Genomic DNA, 16,876 nt, shown 5'->3' with positions numbered 1-16,876 from the left:
TGCAAATCAGTCTAACCCTGTGCCTCATCGGAACAGTCCAGCCCGAACTGCCAAGCCATGCCTTACCTGGACCGGAAACAAGCTTCCGAGGACCGGTTTCTGGCATTACAGCCGTCTTCAGCCCGGCTTGCTTGATTCCAGTGGCAAAGTGAGCAAGGGACTCACGTCTGAGCATACCCTGCCTCACTTATGGCGGCCAAAGCGGTACAAAAGGGGGTGGTGATGGACAGAGCATCTGAACCAATCAAACCCTCACACCCAGTCAAAAGATCTAGGTTTGATCCATCACCGTTCTTTAGCCCACTCTGCCACCCCAGTTCAGACATGGCTATATGCAAATCAGTCTGACCCTGTGCCTCATGGGAACAGTCCAGCCCGAACTGCCAAGCCATGCCTTCCCTGGACCGGAAGCAAGCTTCCGAGGACCGGTTTCTGGCATTACAGCCGTCTTCAGCCCGGCTTGCTTGATTCCAGTGGCAAAGTGAGCAAGGGACTCACGTCTGAGCATACCCTGCCACACTTATGGCGGCCAAAACTGTACAAAAGGGGGTGGTGATGGACAGAGCATCTGAACCAATCAAACACTCACACCCAGTCAAAAGATCTGGGTTTGATCCATCACCGTTCTTTAGCCCACTCTGCCACCCCAGTTCAGACATGGCTATATGCAAACCAGTCTAACCCTGTGCCTCATCGGAACAGTCCAGCCCGAACTGCCAAGCCATGCCTTCCCTGGACCGGAAACAAGCTTCCGAGGACCGGTTTCTGGCATTACAGCCGTCTTCAGCCCGGCTTGCTTGATTCCAGTGGCAAAGTGAGCAAGGGACTCACGTCTGAGCATACCCTGCCACACTTATGGCGGCCAAAGCGGTACAAAAGGGGGTGGTGATGGACAGAGCATCTGAACCAATCAAACACTCACACCCAGTCAAAAGATCAGGGTTTGATCCATCACCGTTCTTTAGCCCACTCTGCCACCCCAGTTCAGACATGGCTATATGCAAATCAGTCTGACCCTGTGCCTCATGGGAACAGTCCAGCCCGAACTGCCAAGCCATGCCTTCCTTGGACCGGAAACAAGCTTCCGAGGACCGGTTTCTGGCATTACAGCCATCTTCAGCCCGGCTTTCTTGATTCCAGTGGCCAAGTGAGCAAGGGACTCACGTCTGAGCATACCCTGCCACACTTATGGCGGCCAAAGCGGTACAAAAGGGGGTGGTGATGGACAGAGCATCTGAACCAATCAAACACTCACACCCAGTCAAAAGTTCTGGGTTTGATCCATCACTGTTCTTTAGCCCACTCTGCCACCCCAGTTCAGACATGGCTATATGCAAATCAGTCTGATCCTGTGCCTCATGGGAACAGTCCAGCCCGAACTGCCAAGCCATGCCTTCCCTGGACCGGAAACAAGCTTCCGAGGACCAGTTTCTGGCATTACAGCCGTCTTCAGCCCGGCTTGCTTGATTCCAGTGGCAAAGTGAGCAAGGGACTCACGTCTGAGCATACCCTGCCACACTTATGGCGGCCAAAATGGTACAAAAGGGGGTGGTGATGGACAGAGCATCTGAACCAATCAAACACTCACACCCAGTCAAAAGATCTGGGTTTGATCCATCACCGTTCTTTAGCCCACTCTGACACCCCAGTTCAGACATGGCTACATGCAAATCAGTCTGACCCTGTGCCTCATGGGAACAGTCCAGCCCGAACTGCCAAGCCATGCCTTACCTGGACAGGAAACAAGCTTCCGAGGACCGGTTTCTGGCATTACAGCCGTCTTCAGCCCGGCTTGCTTGATTCCAGTGGCAAAGTGAGCAAGGGACTCACGTCTGAGCATACCCTGCCACACTTATGGCGGCCAAAGCAGTACAAAAGGGGGTGGTGATGGACAGAGCATCTGAACCAATCAAACACTCACACCCAGTCAAAAGATCTGGGTTTGATCCATCACCGTTCTTTAGCCCACTCTGCCACCCCAGTTCAGACATGAATATATGCAAATCAGTCTGACCCTGTGCCTCATGGGAACAGTCCAGCCCGAACTGCCAAGCCATGCCTTCCCTGGACCGGAAACAAGCTTCCGAGGACCGGTTTCTGGCATTACAGCCGTCTTCAGCCCGGCTTGCTTGATTCCAGTGGCAAAGTGAGCAAGGGACTCACGTCTGAGCATACCCTGCCACACTTATGGCGGCCAAAACTGTACAAAAGGGGGTGGTGATGGACAGAGCATCTGAACCAATCAAACACTCACACCCAGTCAAAAGATCAGGGTTTGATCCATCACCGTTCTTTAGCCCACTCTGCCACCCCAGTTCAGACATGGCTATATGCAAATCAGTCTGACCCTGTGCCTCATGGGAACAGTCCAGCCCGAACTGCCAAGCCATGCCTTCCTTGGACCGGAAACAAGCTTCCGAGGACCGGTTTCTGGCATTACAGCCGTCTTCAGCCCGTCTTTCTTGATTCCAGTGGCAAAGTGAGCAAGGGACTCACGTCTGAGCATACCCTGCCACACTTATGGCGGCCAAAGCGGTACAAAAGGGGGTGGTGATGGACAGAGCATCTGAACCAATCAAACACTCACACCCAGTCAAAAGTTCTGGGTTTGATCCATCACTGTTCTTTAGCCCACTCTGCCACCCCAGTTCAGACATGGCTATATGCAAATCAGTCTGACCCTGTGCCTCATGGGAACAGTCCAGCCCGAACTGCCAAGCCATGCCTTCCCTGGACCGGAAACAAGCTTCCGAGGACCAGTTTCTGGCATTACAGCCGTCTTCAGCCCGGCTTGCTTGATTCCAGTGGCAAAGTGAGCAAGGGACTCACGTCTGAGCATACCCTGCCACACTTATGGCGGCCAAAATGGTACAAAAGGGGGTGGTGATGGACAGAGCATCTGAACCAATCAAACACTCACACCCAGTCAAAAGATCTGGGTTTGATCCATCACCGTTCTTTAGCCCACTCTGACACCCCAGTTCAGACATGGCTATATGCAAATCAGTCTGACCCTGTGCCTCATGGGAACAGTCCAGCCCGAACTGCCAAGCCATGCCTTACCTGGACAGGAAACAAGCTTCCGAGGACCGGTTTCTGGCATTACAGCCGTCTTCAGCCCGGCTTGCTTGATTCCAGTGGCAAAGTGAGCAAGGGACTCACGTCTGAGCATACCCTGCCACACTTATGGCGGCCAAAGCAGTACAAAAGGGGGTGGTGATGGACAGAGCATCTGAACCAATCAAACACTCACACCCAGTCAAAAGATCTGGGTTTGATCCATCACGGTTCTTTAGCCCACTCTGCCACCCCAGTTCAGACATGACTATATGCAAATCAGTCTGACCCTGTGCCTCATGGGAACAGTCCAGCCCGAACTGCCAAGCCATGCCTTCCCTGGACCGGAAACAAGCTTCCGAGGACCGGTTTCTGGCATTACAGCCGTCTTCAGCCCGGCTTGCTTGATTCCAGTGGCAAAGTGAGCAAGGGACTCACGTCTGAGCATACCCTGCCACACTTATGGCGGCCAAAGCGGTACAAAAGGGGGTGGTGATGGACAGAGCATCTGAACCAATCAAACACTCACACCCAGTCAAAAGATCTGGGTTTGATCCATCACCGTTCTTTAGCCCACTCTGCCACACCAGTTCAGACATGGCTATATGCAAATCAGTCTGACCTTGTGCCTCATGGGAACAGTCCAGCCTGAACGGCAAGCCATGCCTTCCCTGGACCGGAAACAAGCTTCCGAGGACTGGTTTCTGGCATTACAGCCGTCTTCAGCCCGGCTTGCTTGATTCCAGTGGCAAAGTGAGCAAGGGACTCACGTCTGAGCATACCCTGCCACACTTATGGCAGCCAAAGCGGTACAAAAGGGGGTGGTGATGGACAGAGCATCTGAACCAATCAAACAATCACACCCAGTCAAAAGATCTGGGTTTGATCCATCACCGTTCTTTAGCCCACTCTGACACCCCAGTACAGACATGGCTATATGCAAATCAGTCTGACCCTGTGCCTCATGGGAACAGTCCAGCCCAAACTGCCAAGCCATGCCTTCCCTGGACCGGAAACAAGCTTCCGAGGACCGGTTTCTGGCATTACAGCCGTCTTCAGCCCGGCTTGCTTGATTCCAGTGGCAAAGTGAGCAAGGGACTCACGTCTGAGCATACCCTGCCACACTTATGGCGGCCAAAGCGGTACAAAAGGGGGTGGTGATGGACAGAGCATCTGAACCAATCAAACACTCACACCCAGTCAAAAGATCTGGGTTTGATCCATCACCGTTCTTTAGCCCACTCTGCCACCCCAGTTCAGACATGGCTATATGCAAATCAGTCTGACCCTGTGCCTCATGGGAACAGTTCAGACCGAACTGCCAAGCCATGTCTTCCCTGGGCCTGAAACAAGCTTCCGAGGACCGGTTTCTGGCATTACAGCCGTCTTCAGCCCGGCTTGCTTGATTCCAGTGGCAAAGTGAGCAAGGGACTCACGTCTGAGCATACCCTGCCACACTTATGGCGGCCAAAGCGGTACAAAAGGGGGTGGTGATGGACAGAGCATCTGAACCAATCAAACACTCACACCCAGTCAAAAGATCTGGGTTTGATCCATCACCGTTCTTTAGCCCACTCTGCCACCCCAGTTCAAACATGGCTATATGCAAATCAGTCTAACCCTGTGCCTCATCGGAACAGTCCAGCCCGAACTGCCAAGCCATGCCTTCCCTGGACCGGAAACAAGCTTCCGAGGACCGGTTTCTGGCATTACAGCCGTCTTCAGCCCGGCTTGCTTGATTCCAGTGGCAAAGTGAGCAAGGGACTCACGTCTGAGCATACCCTGCCTCACTTATGGCGGCCAAAGCGGTACAAAAGGGGGTGGTGATGGACAGAGCATCTGAACCAATCAAACCCTCACACCCAGTCAAAAGATCTAGGTTTGATCCATCACCGTTCTTTAGCCCACTCTGCCACCCCAGTTCAGACATGGCTATATGCAAATCAGTCTGACCCTGTGCCTCATGGGAACAGTCCAGCCCGAACTGCCAAGCCATGCCTTCCCTGGACCGGAAACAAGCTTCCGAGGACCGGTTTCTGGCATTACAGCCGTCTTCAGCCCGGCTTGCTTGATTCCAGTGGCAAAGTGAGCAAGGGACTCACGTCTGAGCATACCCTGCCACACTTATGGCGGCCAAAGCGGTACAAAAGGGGGTGGTGATGGACAGAGCATCTGAACCAATCAAACACTCACACCCAGTCAAAAGATCTGGGTTTGATCCATCACCGTTCTTTAGCCCACTCTGCCACCCCAGTTCAAACATGGCTATATGCAAATCAGTCTAACCCTGTGCCTCATCGGAACAGTCCAGCCCGAACTGCCAAGCCATGCCTTCCCTGGACCGGAAACAAGCTTCCGAGGACCGGTTTCTGGCATTACAGCCGTCTTCAGCCCGGCTTGCTTGATTCCAGTGGCAGAGTGAGCAAGGGACTCACGTCTGAGCATACCCTGCCTCACTTATGGCGGCCAAAGCGGTACAAAAGGGGGTGGTGATGGACAGAGCATCTGAACCAATCAAACCCTCACACCCAGTCAAAAGATCTAGGTTTGATCCATCACCGTTCTTTAGCCCACTCTGCCACCCCAGTTCAGACATGGCTATATGCAAATCAGTCTGACCCTGTGCCTCATGGGAACAGTCCAGCCCGAACTGCCAAGCCATGCCTTCCCTGGACCGGAAACAAGCTTCCGAGGACCGGTTTCTGGCATTACAGCCGTCTTCAGCCCGGCCTGCTTGATTCCAGTGGCAAAGTGAGCAAGGGACTCACATCTGAGCATACCCTGCCACACTTATGGCGGCCAAAACTGTACAAAAGGGGGTGGTGATGGACAGAGCATCTGAACCAATCAAACACTCACACCCAGTCAAAAGATCTGGGTTTGATCCATCACCGTTCTTTAGCCCACTCTGCCACCCCAGTTCAGACATGGCTATATGCAAATCAGTCTAGCCCTGTGCCTCATCGGAACAGTCCAGCCCGAACTGCCAAGCCATGCCTTCCCTGGACCGGAAACAAGCTTCCGAGGACCGGTTTCTGGCATTACAGCCGTCTTCAGCCCGGCTTGCTTGATTCCAGTGGCAAAGTGAGCAAGGGACTCACGTCTGAGCATACCCTGCCACACTTATGGCGGCCAAAGCGGTACAAAAGGTGGTGGTGATGGACAGAGCATCTGAACCAATCAAACACTCACACCCAGTCAAAAGATCAGGGTTTGATCCATCACCGTTCTTTAGCCCACTCTGCCACCCCAGTTCAGACATGGCTATATGCAAATCAGTCTGACCCTGTGCCTCATGGGAACAGTCCAGCCCGAACTGCCAAGCCATGCCTTCCTTGGACCGGAAACAAGCTTCCGAGGACCGGTTTCTGGCATTACAGCCGTCTTCAGCCCGGCTTGCTTGATTCCAGTGGCAAAGGGAGCAAGGGACTCACGTCTGAGCATACCCTGCCACACTTATGGCGGCCAAAGCGGTACAAAAGGGGGTGGTGATGGACAGAGCATCTGAACCAATCAAACACTCACACCCAGTCAAAAGTTCTGGGTTTGATCCATCACTGTTCTTTAGCCCACTCTGCCACCCCAGTTCAGACATGGCTATATGCAAATCAGTCTGACCCTGTGCCTCATGGGAACAGTCCAGCCCGAACTGCCAAGCCATGCCTTCCCTGGACCGGAAACAAGCTTCCGAGGACCAGTTTCTGGCATTACAGCCGTCTTCAGCCCGGCTTGCTTGATTCCAGTGGCAAAGTGAGCAAGGGACTCACGTCTGAGCATACCCTGCCACACTTATGGCGGCCAAAATGGTACAAAAGGGGGTGGTGATGGACAGAGCATCTGAACCAATCAAACACTCACACCCAGTCAAAAGATCTGGGTTTGATCCATCACCGTTCTTTAGCCCACTCTGACACCCCAGTTCAGACATGGCTATATGCAAATCAGTCTAACCCTGTGCCTCATCGGAACAGTCCAGCCCGAACTGCCAAGCCATGCCTTCCCTGGACCGGAAACAAGCTTCCGAGGACCGGTTTCTGGCATTACAGCCGTCTTCAGCCCGGCTTGCTTGATTCCAGTGGCAGAGTGAGCAAGGGACTCACGTCTGAGCATACCCTGCCTCACTTATGGCGGCCAAAGCGGTACAAAAGGGGGTGGTGATGGACAGAGCATCTGAACCAATCAAACCCTCACACCCAGTCAAAAGATCTAGGTTTGATCCATCACCGTTCTTTAGCCCACTCTGCCACCCCAGTTCAGACATGGCTATATGCAAATCAGTCTGACCCTGTGCCTCATGGGAACAGTCCAGCCCGAACTGCCAAGCCATGCCTTCCCTGGACCGGAAACAAGCTTCCGAGGACCGGTTTCTGGCATTACAGCCGTCTTCAGCCCGGCCTGCTTGATTCCAGTGGCAAAGTGAGCAAGGGACTCACATCTGAGCATACCCTGCCACACTTATGGCGGCCAAAACTGTACAAAAGGGGGTGGTGATGGACAGAGCATCTGAACCAATCAAACACTCACACCCAGTCAAAAGATCTGGGTTTGATCCATCACCGTTCTTTAGCCCACTCTGCCACCCCAGTTCAGACATGGCTATATGCAAATCAGTCTAGCCCTGTGCCTCATCGGAACAGTCCAGCCCGAACTGCCAAGCCATGCCTTCCCTGGACCGGAAACAAGCTTCCGAGGACCGGTTTCTGGCATTACAGCCGTCTTCAGCCCGGCTTGCTTGATTCCAGTGGCAAAGTGAGCAAGGGACTCACGTCTGAGCATACCCTGCCACACTTATGGCGGCCAAAGCGGTACAAAAGGTGGTGGTGATGGACAGAGCATCTGAACCAATCAAACACTCACACCCAGTCAAAAGATCAGGGTTTGATCCATCACCGTTCTTTAGCCCACTCTGCCACCCCAGTTCAGACATGGCTATATGCAAATCAGTCTGACCCTGTGCCTCATGGGAACAGTCCAGCCCGAACTGCCAAGCCATGCCTTCCTTGGACCGGAAACAAGCTTCCGAGGACCGGTTTCTGGCATTACAGCCGTCTTCAGCCCGGCTTGCTTGATTCCAGTGGCAAAGTGAGCAAGGGACTCACGTCTGAGCATACCCTGCCACACTTATGGCGGCCAAAGCGGTACAAAAGGGGGTGGTGATGGACAGAGCATCTGAACCAATCAAACACTCACACCCAGTCAAAAGTTCTGGGTTTGATCCATCACTGTTCTTTAGCCCACTCTGCCACCCCAGTTCAGACATGGCTATATGCAAATCAGTCTGACCCTGTGCCTCATGGGAACAGTCCAGCCCGAACTGCCAAGCCATGCCTTCCCTGGACCGGAAACAAGCTTCCGAGGACCAGTTTCTGGCATTACAGCCGTCTTCAGCCCGGCTTGCTTGATTCCAGTGGCAAAGTGAGCAAGGGACTCACGTCTGAGCATACCCTGCCACACTTATGGCGGCCAAAATGGTACAAAAGGGGGTGGTGATGGACAGAGCATCTGAACCAATCAAACACTCACACCCAGTCAAAAGATCTGGGTTTGATCCATCACCGTTCTTTAGCCCACTCTGACACCCCAGTTCAGACATGGCTATATGCAAATCAGTCTGACCCTGTGCCTCATGGGAACAGTCCAGCCCGAACTGCCAAGCCATGCCTTCCCTGGACCGGAAACAAGCTTCCGAGGACTAGTTTCTGGCATTACAGCCGTCTTCAGCCCGGCTTGCTTGATTCCAGTGGCAAAGTGAGCAAGGGACTCACGTCTGAGCATACCCTGCCACACTTATGGCGGCCAAAGCGGTACAAAAGGGGGTGGTGATGGACAGAGCATCTGAACCAATCAAACACTCACACCCAGTCAAAAGTTCTGGGTTTGATCCATCACTGTTCTTTAGCCCACTCTGCCACCCCAGTTCAGACATGGCTATATGCAAATCAGTCTGACCCTGTGCCTCATGGGAACAGTCCAGCCCGAACTGCCAAGCCATGCCTTCCCTGGACCGGAAACAAGCTTCCGAGGACCAGTTTCTGGCATTACAGCCGTCTTCAGCCCGGCTTGCTTGATTCCAGTGGCAAAGTGAGCAAGGGACTCACGTCTGAGCATACCCTGCCACACTTATGGCGGCCAAAATGGTACAAAAGGGGGTGGTGATGGACAGAGCATCTGAACCAATCAAACACTCACACCCAGTCAAAAGATCTGGGTTTGATCCATCACCGTTCTTTAGCCCACTCTGACACCCCAGTTCAGACATGGCTATATGCAAATCAGTCTGACCCTGTGCCTCATGGGAACAGTCCAGCCCGAACTGCCAAGCCATGCCTTACCTGGACAGGAAACAAGCTTCCGAGGACCGGTTTCTTGCATTACAGCCGTCTTCAGCCCGGCTTGCTTGATTCCAGTGGCAAAGTGAGCAAGGGACTCACGTCTGAGCATACCCTGCCACACTTATGGCGGCCAAAGCAGTACAAAAGGGGGTGGTGATGGACAGAGCATCTGAACCAATCAAACACTCACACCCAGTCAAAAGTTCTGGGTTTGATCCATCACCGTTCTTTAGCCCACTCTGCCACCCCAGTTCAGACATGACTATATGCAAATCAGTCTGACCCTGTGCCTCATGGGAACAGTCCAGCCCGAACTGCCAAGCCATGCCTTCCCTGGACCGGAAACAAGCTTCCGAGGACCGGTTTCTGGCATTACAGCCGTCTTCAGCCCGGCTTGCTTGATTCCAGTGGCAAAGTGAGCAAGGGACTCACGTCTGAGCATACCCTGCCACACTTATGGCGGCCAAAGCGGTACAAAAGGGGGTGGTGATGGACAGAGCATCTGAACCAATCAAACACTCACACCCAGTCAAAAGATCTGGGTTTGATCCATCACCGTTCGTTAGCCCACTCTGCCACACCAGTTCAGACATGGCTATATGCAAATCAGTCTGACCTTGTGCCTCATGGGAACAGTCCAGCCCGAACGGCCAAGCCATGCCTTCCCTGGACCGGAAACAAGCTTCCGAGGACCGGTTTCTGGCATTACAGCCGTCTTCAGCCCGGCTTGCTTGATTCCAGTGGCAAAGTGAGCAAGGGACTCATGTCTGAGCATACCCTGCCACACTTATGGCGGCCAAAGCGGTACAAAAGGGGGTGGTGATGGACAGAGCATCTGAACCAATCAAACACTCACACCCAGTCAAAAGATCTGGGTTTGATCCATCACCGTTCTTTAGCCCACTCTGACACCCCAGTTCAGACATGGCTATATGCAAATCAGTCTGACCCTGTGCCTCATGGGAACAGTCCAGCCCGAACTGCCAAGCCATGCCTTACCTGGACAGGAAACAAGCTTCCGAGGACCGGTTTCTTGCATTACAGCCGTCTTCGGCCCGGCTTGCTTGATTCCAGTGGCAAAGTGAGCAAGGGACTCACGTCTGAGCCTACCCTGCCACACTTATGGCGGCCAAAGCGATACAAAAGGGGGTGGTGATGGACAGAGCATCTGAACCAATCAAACACTCACACCCAGTCAAAAGATCTGGGTTTGATCCATCACCGTTCTTTAGCCCACTCTGCCACCCCAGTTCAAACATGGCTATATGCAAATCAGTCTAACCCTGTGCCTCATCGGAACAGTCCAGCCCGAACTGCCAAGCCATGCCTTCCCTGGACCGGAAACAAGCTTCCGAGGACCGGTTTCTGGCATTACAGCCGTCTTCAGCCCGGCTTGCTTGATTCCAGTGGCAGAGTGAGCAAGGGACTCACGTCTGAGCATACCCTGCCTCACTTATGGCGGCCAAAGCGGTACAAAAGGGGGTGGTGATGGACAGAGCATCTGAACCAATCAAACCCTCACACCCAGTCAAAAGATCTAGGTTTGATCCATCACCGTTCTTTAGCCCACTCTGCCACCCCAGTTCAGACATGGCTATATGCAAATCAGTCTGACCCTGTGCCTCATGGGAACAGTCCAGCCCGAACTGCCAAGCCATGCCTTCCCTGGACCGGAAACAAGCTTCCGAGGACCGGTTTCTGGCATTACAGCCGTCTTCAGCCCGGCCTGCTTGATTCCAGTGGCAAAGTGAGCAAGGGACTCACATCTGAGCATACCCTGCCACACTTATGGCGGCCAAAACTGTACAAAAGGGGGTGGTGATGGACAGAGCATCTGAACCAATCAAACACTCACACCCAGTCAAAAGATCTGGGTTTGATCCATCACCGTTCTTTAGCCCACTCTGCCACCCCAGTTCAGACATGGCTATATGCAAATCAGTCTAGCCCTGTGCCTCATCGGAACAGTCCAGCCCGAACTGCCAAGCCATGCCTTCCCTGGACCGGAAACAAGCTTCCGAGGACCGGTTTCTGGCATTACAGCCGTCTTCAGCCCGGCTTGCTTGATTCCAGTGGCAAAGTGAGCAAGGGACTCACGTCTGAGCATACCCTGCCACACTTATGGCGGCCAAAGCGGTACAAAAGGTGGTGGTGATGGACAGAGCATCTGAACCAATCAAACACTCACACCCAGTCAAAAGATCAGGGTTTGATCCATCACCGTTCTTTAGCCCACTCTGCCACCCCAGTTCAGACATGGCTATATGCAAATCAGTCTGACCCTGTGCCTCATGGGAACAGTCCAGCCCGAACTGCCAAGCCATGCCTTCCTTGGACCGGAAACAAGCTTCCGAGGACCGGTTTCTGGCATTACAGCCGTCTTCAGCCCGGCTTGCTTGATTCCAGTGGCAAAGGGAGCAAGGGACTCACGTCTGAGCATACCCTGCCACACTTATGGCGGCCAAAGCGGTACAAAAGGGGGTGGTGATGGACAGAGCATCTGAACCAATCAAACACTCACACCCAGTCAAAAGTTCTGGGTTTGATCCATCACTGTTCTTTAGCCCACTCTGCCACCCCAGTTCAGACATGGCTATATGCAAATCAGTCTGACCCTGTGCCTCATGGGAACAGTCCAGCCCGAACTGCCAAGCCATGCCTTCCCTGGACCGGAAACAAGCTTCCGAGGACCAGTTTCTGGCATTACAGCCGTCTTCAGCCCGGCTTGCTTGATTCCAGTGGCAAAGTGAGCAAGGGACTCACGTCTGAGCATACCCTGCCACACTTATGGCGGCCAAAATGGTACAAAAGGGGGTGGTGATGGACAGAGCATCTGAACCAATCAAACACTCACACCCAGTCAAAAGATCTGGGTTTGATCCATCACCGTTCTTTAGCCCACTCTGACACCCCAGTTCAGACATGGCTATATGCAAATCAGTCTAACCCTGTGCCTCATCGGAACAGTCCAGCCCGAACTGCCAAGCCATGCCTTCCCTGGACCGGAAACAAGCTTCCGAGGACCGGTTTCTGGCATTACAGCCGTCTTCAGCCCGGCTTGCTTGATTCCAGTGGCAGAGTGAGCAAGGGACTCACGTCTGAGCATACCCTGCCTCACTTATGGCGGCCAAAGCGGTACAAAAGGGGGTGGTGATGGACAGAGCATCTGAACCAATCAAACCCTCACACCCAGTCAAAAGATCTAGGTTTGATCCATCACCGTTCTTTAGCCCACTCTGCCACCCCAGTTCAGACATGGCTATATGCAAATCAGTCTGACCCTGTGCCTCATGGGAACAGTCCAGCCCGAACTGCCAAGCCATGCCTTCCCTGGACCGGAAACAAGCTTCCGAGGACCGGTTTCTGGCATTACAGCCGTCTTCAGCCCGGCCTGCTTGATTCCAGTGGCAAAGTGAGCAAGGGACTCACATCTGAGCATACCCTGCCACACTTATGGCGGCCAAAACTGTACAAAAGGGGGTGGTGATGGACAGAGCATCTGAACCAATCAAACACTCACACCCAGTCAAAAGATCTGGGTTTGATCCATCACCGTTCTTTAGCCCACTCTGCCACCCCAGTTCAGACATGGCTATATGCAAATCAGTCTAGCCCTGTGCCTCATCGGAACAGTCCAGCCCGAACTGCCAAGCCATGCCTTCCCTGGACCGGAAACAAGCTTCCGAGGACCGGTTTCTGGCATTACAGCCGTCTTCAGCCCGGCTTGCTTGATTCCAGTGGCAAAGTGAGCAAGGGACTCACGTCTGAGCATACCCTGCCACACTTATGGCGGCCAAAGCGGTACAAAAGGTGGTGGTGATGGACAGAGCATCTGAACCAATCAAACACTCACACCCAGTCAAAAGATCAGGGTTTGATCCATCACCGTTCTTTAGCCCACTCTGCCACCCCAGTTCAGACATGGCTATATGCAAATCAGTCTGACCCTGTGCCTCATGGGAACAGTCCAGCCCGAACTGCCAAGCCATGCCTTCCTTGGACCGGAAACAAGCTTCCGAGGACCGGTTTCTGGCATTACAGCCGTCTTCAGCCCGGCTTGCTTGATTCCAGTGGCAAAGTGAGCAAGGGACTCACGTCTGAGCATACCCTGCCACACTTATGGCGGCCAAAGCGGTACAAAAGGGGGTGGTGATGGACAGAGCATCTGAACCAATCAAACACTCACACCCAGTCAAAAGTTCTGGGTTTGATCCATCACTGTTCTTTAGCCCACTCTGCCACCCCAGTTCAGACATGGCTATATGCAAATCAGTCTGACCCTGTGCCTCATGGGAACAGTCCAGCCCGAACTGCCAAGCCATGCCTTCCCTGGACCGGAAACAAGCTTCCGAGGACCAGTTTCTGGCATTACAGCCGTCTTCAGCCCGGCTTGCTTGATTCCAGTGGCAAAGTGAGCAAGGGACTCACGTCTGAGCATACCCTGCCACACTTATGGCGGCCAAAATGGTACAAAAGGGGGTGGTGATGGACAGAGCATCTGAACCAATCAAACACTCACACCCAGTCAAAAGATCTGGGTTTGATCCATCACCGTTCTTTAGCCCACTCTGACACCCCAGTTCAGACATGGCTATATGCAAATCAGTCTGACCCTGTGCCTCATGGGAACAGTCCAGCCCGAACTGCCAAGCCATGCCTTCCCTGGACCGGAAACAAGCTTCCGAGGACTAGTTTCTGGCATTACAGCCGTCTTCAGCCCGGCTTGCTTGATTCCAGTGGCAAAGTGAGCAAGGGACTCACGTCTGAGCATACCCTGCCACACTTATGGCGGCCAAAGCGGTACAAAAGGGGGTGGTGATGGACAGAGCATCTGAACCAATCAAACACTCACACCCAGTCAAAAGTTCTGGGTTTGATCCATCACTGTTCTTTAGCCCACTCTGCCACCCCAGTTCAGACATGGCTATATGCAAATCAGTCTGACCCTGTGCCTCATGGGAACAGTCCAGCCCGAACTGCCAAGCCATGCCTTCCCTGGACCGGAAACAAGCTTCCGAGGACCAGTTTCTGGCATTACAGCCGTCTTCAGCCCGGCTTGCTTGATTCCAGTGGCAAAGTGAGCAAGGGACTCACGTCTGAGCATACCCTGCCACACTTATGGCGGCCAAAATGGTACAAAAGGGGGTGGTGATGGACAGAGCATCTGAACCAATCAAACACTCACACCCAGTCAAAAGATCTGGGTTTGATCCATCACCGTTCTTTAGCCCACTCTGACACCCCAGTTCAGACATGGCTATATGCAAATCAGTCTGACCCTGTGCCTCATGGGAACAGTCCAGCCCGAACTGCCAAGCCATGCCTTACCTGGACAGGAAACAAGCTTCCGAGGACCGGTTTCTTGCATTACAGCCGTCTTCAGCCCGGCTTGCTTGATTCCAGTGGCAAAGTGAGCAAGGGACTCACGTCTGAGCATACCCTGCCACACTTATGGCGGCCAAAGCAGTACAAAAGGGGGTGGTGATGGACAGAGCATCTGAACCAATCAAACACTCACACCCAGTCAAAAGTTCTGGGTTTGATCCATCACCGTTCTTTAGCCCACTCTGCCACCCCAGTTCAGACATGACTATATGCAAATCAGTCTGACCCTGTGCCTCATGGGAACAGTCCAGCCCGAACTGCCAAGCCATGCCTTCCCTGGACCGGAAACAAGCTTCCGAGGACCGGTTTCTGGCATTACAGCCGTCTTCAGCCCGGCTTGCTTGATTCCAGTGGCAAAGTGAGCAAGGGACTCACGTCTGAGCATACCCTGCCACACTTATGGCGGCCAAAGCGGTACAAAAGGGGGTGGTGATGGACAGAGCATCTGAACCAATCAAACACTCACACCCAGTCAAAAGATCTGGGTTTGATCCATCACCGTTCGTTAGCCCACTCTGCCACACCAGTTCAGACATGGCTATATGCAAATCAGTCTGACCTTGTGCCTCATGGGAACAGTCCAGCCCGAACGGCCAAGCCATGCCTTCCCTGGACCGGAAACAAGCTTCCGAGGACCGGTTTCTGGCATTACAGCCGTCTTCAGCCCGGCTTGCTTGATTCCAGTGGCAAAGTGAGCAAGGGACTCATGTCTGAGCATACCCTGCCACACTTATGGCGGCCAAAGCGGTACAAAAGGGGGTGGTGATGGACAGAGCATCTGAACCAATCAAACACTCACACCCAGTCAAAAGATCTGGGTTTGATCCATCACCGTTCTTTAGCCCACTCTGACACCCCAGTTCAGACATGGCTATATGCAAATCAGTCTGACCCTGTGCCTCATGGGAACAGTCCAGCCCGAACTGCCAAGCCATGCCTTACCTGGACAGGAAACAAGCTTCCGAGGACCGGTTTCTTGCATTACAGCCGTCTTCGGCCCGGCTTGCTTGATTCCAGTGGCAAAGTGAGCAAGGGACTCACGTCTGAGCATACCCTGCCACACTTATGGCGGCCAAAGCAGTACAAAAGGGGGTGGTGATGGACAGAGCATCTGAACCAATCAAACACTCACACCCAGTCAAAAGATCTGGGTTTGATCCATCACCGTTCTTTAGCCCACTCTGCCACCCCAGTTCAGACATGACTATATGCAAATCAGTCTGACCCTGTGCCTCATGGGAACAGTGCAGCCCGAACTGCCAAGCCATGCCTTCCCTGGACCGGAAACAAGCTTCCGAGGACCGGTTTCTGGCATTACAGCCGTCTTCAGCCCGGCTTGCTTGATTCCAGTGGCAAAGTGAGCAAGGGACTCACGTCTGAGCATACCCTGCCACACTTATGGCGGCCAAAGCGGTACAAAAGGGGGTGGTGATGGACAGAGCATCTGAACCAATCAAACACTCACACCCAGTCAAAAGATCTGGGTTTGATCCATCACCGTTCTTTAGCCCACTCTGCCACACCAGTTCAGACATGGCTATATGCAAATCAGTCTGACCTTGTGCCTCATGGGAACAGTCCAGCCCGAACGGCCAAGACATGCCTTCCCTGGACCGGAAACAAGCTTCCGAGGACCGGTTTCTGGCATTACAGCCGTCTTCAGCCCGGCTTGCTTGATTACAGTGGCAAAGTGAGCAAGGGACTCACGTCTGAGCATACCCTGCCACACTTATGGCGGCCAAAGCGGTACAAAAGGGGGTGGTGATGGACAGAGCATCTGAACCAATCAAACAATCACACCCAGTCAAAAGATCAGGGTTTGATCCATCACCGTTCTTTAGCCCACTCTGCCACCCCAGTTCAGACATGGCTATATGCAAATCAGTCTGACCCTGTGCCTCATGGGAACAGTCCAGCCCGAACTGCCAAGCCATGCCTTCCCTGGACCGGAAACAAGCTTCCGAGGACCGGTTTCTGGCATTACAGCCGTCTTCAGCCCGGCTTGCTTGATTCCAGTGGCAAAGTGAGCAAGGGACTCACGTCTGAGCATACCCTGCCACACTTATGGCGGCCAAAACTGTACAAAAGGGGGTGGTGATGGA

This window comes from Lissotriton helveticus, chromosome 7, assembly GCF_964261635.1.
Source record: "Lissotriton helveticus chromosome 7, aLisHel1.1, whole genome shotgun sequence".
NCBI classification, from domain to species: domain Eukaryota; kingdom Metazoa; phylum Chordata; class Amphibia; order Caudata; family Salamandridae; genus Lissotriton; species Lissotriton helveticus.
Note: the sequence above shows the minus strand (reverse complement) of the source record.